The 3,887-nt window shown below is 51.7% G+C and overlaps 1 pseudogene; it reads left to right on the forward strand.

Moving 5' to 3' along the window:
• The first annotated feature begins 657 nt into the window (after positions 1 to 657).
• LOC148138248 (perforin-1 pseudogene) lies at positions 658 to 3,167 on the forward strand (annotated as a pseudogene).
• Positions 3,168 to 3,887: the final 720 nt, after the last annotated feature.

Here is a 3,887-nt window from a genome sequence, read left to right on the forward strand (position 1 = left end):
AGATCTTGAAATCTCAACATTTGCCAAATTAAGCAACCAGAATTTCAACAACCCCCCTCCCCTCCTCCCTTTTAACAGCTCTGGCATATGTGAAATGAAGTGGCCAGTCTATCAATACGCTTGTAAGATGGCATTCCCGTCGTATCAATTTACCCACGTTTCAGATTTAGCAAAAAAAAAATGACTGACACACTTAAAATGCCATATTTTTTGACAGCTCATACGTCTGTCACATTAAGAAAATATGAACATCAAATTCCATTTAAGAAGCATAGAATTACTCACAGCTCACACGTCCTTCATGTTTAGCGCGCATCTATGCTCAAACTCCATTGAAGACAGGATAATGCACTTAACAGGTCATCAATCTGGTAGATATATCATTCAGGAGTTCATCACACACTTAATAGAATAAGAATCTCTTAACAGCTCATAAATATGCCAAATTAAGCAAGCAGAACTTCGACACCTATACAAAATATCACACCTGTCTCAATAGCCTCTTAAATATGTCAAATAAAGAAAACAGATTTTCAAAATGTACATACTACAGCATATGACAACACTTAATTTTGGCTCACAAATGTGTCACGTTAAGAAACAGATCTTCACCAACCACTGAAGGAATGATGCTGCTCATAAATCTGTCAAATTAAGATGTTCACTGTTACTCTTGCAGATTCGCTGTTGGACTCACCAGCGGAGCAAAATGCCAGAATGGAATTCACAACTGGGCACTCTTCTCTTTCTCTGCCTGCTCCTCCGGGGTGCCCTGAGTGCCTGCACCATGAGCATCACCGAGGAGTGCCGCAATGCCGGTTTTGTGCCGGGGGCGCGGCTGGCAGGGCAGGGCTATGACGTGGTGACCCTGCAGCCCAAGGGAGCCTTCGTCATTGACGTGAACACCTGGCACACGGCCAACGGGAGCTGCACTCTCTGCGATAATGAGCTGCTCAATGACGTGCGCCAACGGCTGCCCATCTCGCTGGTGGACTGGCGCACCCTGAGCTCCTGCCGGCGCTCAGTCTCCAGCCGGCTTTACCGATCGGCCGCAAAGTTGGCAGAGTCCACCAGCTCCTCCATCACCAACAACTGGCATGCGGACCTCTCTGTGCAAACGCCCGAAGTCGGTGTCAATGTGGTGCTGGCTGGATCCCATTCCAAGATGGTGGAGTTTGGCACCAGCCGCTCCCAAAGTGATCACTACAGTTTCGCCAGTCACCAGTTCCAATGCCGATACTACCAGTATCGGGTGAAGGAAAAGCCCCTTCTGTCTCCCGATTTCCAATACTCTCTCTCCAAACTCCCAGCCAGCTCTGTTGGTCATGACAAGTACCCTTATCAGAAGCTGGTGGCTACCTACGGTACCCACTACCTCAAGTCAGTGGAGCTGGGCGGGCGCTACAAGGACGTGACGGCTATTCGGACATGCGAGGCAGCATCCGAGGGCTATACCACCGAGGAGGTGAAGGACTGCCTGTCGGTTGAGGCCAGTGTCACGGTGGGCCTGACCACCACAATTTCACCGGGCTACAAGCGATGCCAGGAGAAGGCGCGCTCCATGAAGCACCATGACAACTTCCACCAGGCCTTCAGCGACCGGGAGACGGAGGTGATGGGAGGCCGGGCCCGGCAAGGGGCCGACCTCTTGTTCTCCGGGGATGGCATGGCCTTCGCCCGCTGGATGGACAGCTTGCTCGCCTCCCCGGGCCTTGTGCGCTATGCCCTGGCACCGCTGCACCACCTGCTGCCCGCTGGCGACCTCAGGCAGAAGAACCTGCGGCGCTACATCAGTGAGTACATCATGGATAATGCCCTCTCCCAGAAATGTGGAGCGGGTTCTCGGTGCCCTCACGGGTCCTACCGTGATCCGCGCCAACCCTGCTCCTGCCTGTGTCGCGAGGACAGCCGTGTGGACCGCAACTGCTGCTCCAAGATGAAGGGACTGGGCCACCTAGTGGTCACTGTCCAGGAGGGCCGGGACCTCTGGGGGGACGTCTTCTCGGGCACCGACGGCTACGTGGTGGTCAGGTACGGCCAGGCGCAGGCCAGGACCTCGGTGATCTCAGGCAACAACAACCCCAGGTGGAACGCCAAGCTGGACCTTGGCCAGGTCAAGGCAGAGAGCGGGCACAAGCTGACTATCGAAGTCTGGGACCAGGACGACATCAGCAACAATGACCTCCTGGGCAAGTGCCAGGTCAGACTGACTTCCGGCAACCACTGTGAGGTCTGCTACCTCAAGTACGGCAAGGTGACCTATGCCTACACCTTCACCTGCGGCCTGCACCTGGGTGGTGCCACCTGCCAGGATTACACGCCTGGTCCTGGCAGTGTGCCCTTCACCACTGCCCTGGGTGGAACCAACCGCACCCTCCTTCTTAACACACACTTCCCTAACACCCGCTCCAAATCGCCAATCCCGATTATCTAATTCCCCTGACCTTTACCTCCGACAGTGTCTTTCCCGGACTGTATCCTCACTATCCCCATTGCAGCATTGTAAGCGCCGTCTATGCCATTACATTGAAACGCTTTGAAGGCTTTTTCCAACCGTGCAAGCAGCTCAGTTCACAAGCAGGTGCATCTTTATAATCTTACACTTTCTCAATAAATCTAACTCTGTGCATTTAGCCTGTTCCATGTGATCTGTCTGCACGGGCACACTCGTTCAGCGAGCTTGTGGAGTGCTGTGGGGCTGTACATAACGGGCATGGGGGGTAGGGGTAAAAAGAAAAAGCGTCCTGGCACAATTACACTTAAAAGAAAAGGCAACTGTTAAGACATTGGTTGCAACAGATGAATTTGAACCCAGGACAAATTTAGCTGTGATACATTGGTGCAATAGCTGGTCAAGGATCAGCTTAACTTCCTCACGAACATAGTAATACCTAGGAAAAAGGTACATTGGGGAAAATGGGCGGATGCTTGCGTGCATAGTGATTGCAGAGAGCGGGAGTGAAATGGAAGGTTTTTCAGTGCATTACATGAGCATAGAGCAGGAGCGAGCTGGGAGGGGTTTTGCTCCCTTGGCTTTGTGTGGGATGGGGGTGAACGTGAAGGGAGATGGGTCCATTTGGAATTGGTGGACTGGGGTTGGAAGCGAAGTGGCTTCAGACCATGGGGTTTGAGAAATGTGGGAGTGAACTGGAATGGGTTGGAATCCGTTGGGATCAGAGTAGTGTAGGCGTGAATGGGAAGGGGTTTGAATTCGTTGGGATTGCGTAGAACAACAGCAAAGAGGAAGGGCGTTGGGTCTATTGGGATCGTGTAGAATAATAATGCACAGGAAGGAGTTTGGGTTAATTGGGATGATGTTGAATTGGAGTGAGCAGGAAGTGGTTTGGGTCCATTGGGATTACGTAGAATTGGAATGATCAGGAATGGGTTTGGGTCCATTGGGATTGTGCAGAGCCAATGAGAACGGGAACGGAACAAAAGCCAAAGTTGCTGGAATAGCTCAGCAGGTCTGGCAGCATCTGTAAGAAGACATCAGAGTTAACATTTTGGGTCTCGCTATCCTTCCTCAGAACTGGAAGTCGTTTGTGTCCATTGGGTAGGAGTGAACGGGAAGGGGTTTTGGTCAGATGGGATTGTATAAAGTGGGTGTGAGATTTAAGTGCTTTGGGTCCTTGGTGATTGTGTCGCCTGGGAGTGAATTGAAAAGGGATTGGGTGCATTGGGGTTGTGCAGGATGGGAGAGAATTTGACCCTAACCTGCACAACTTTGGCTTGTGGGACAAAACTGGAGCACCCAGAGGAAACCCACACAGACACGGAGAGAATGTGCAAACTCCATACGGACAGTCGCCCAAGGCTAGAATCGAACATGGGTTCCTGGTGCTGTGAGGCAGCAGTGTTAACCACTGAGTCTACATCATGTAGAA

This window comes from Chiloscyllium plagiosum, unplaced genomic scaffold (assembly GCF_037043375.1).
Source record: "Chiloscyllium plagiosum isolate Xiang-an unplaced genomic scaffold, Cpla_swu_hap1 HiC_scaffold_41, whole genome shotgun sequence".
Taxonomy (NCBI): domain Eukaryota; kingdom Metazoa; phylum Chordata; class Chondrichthyes; order Orectolobiformes; family Hemiscylliidae; genus Chiloscyllium; species Chiloscyllium plagiosum.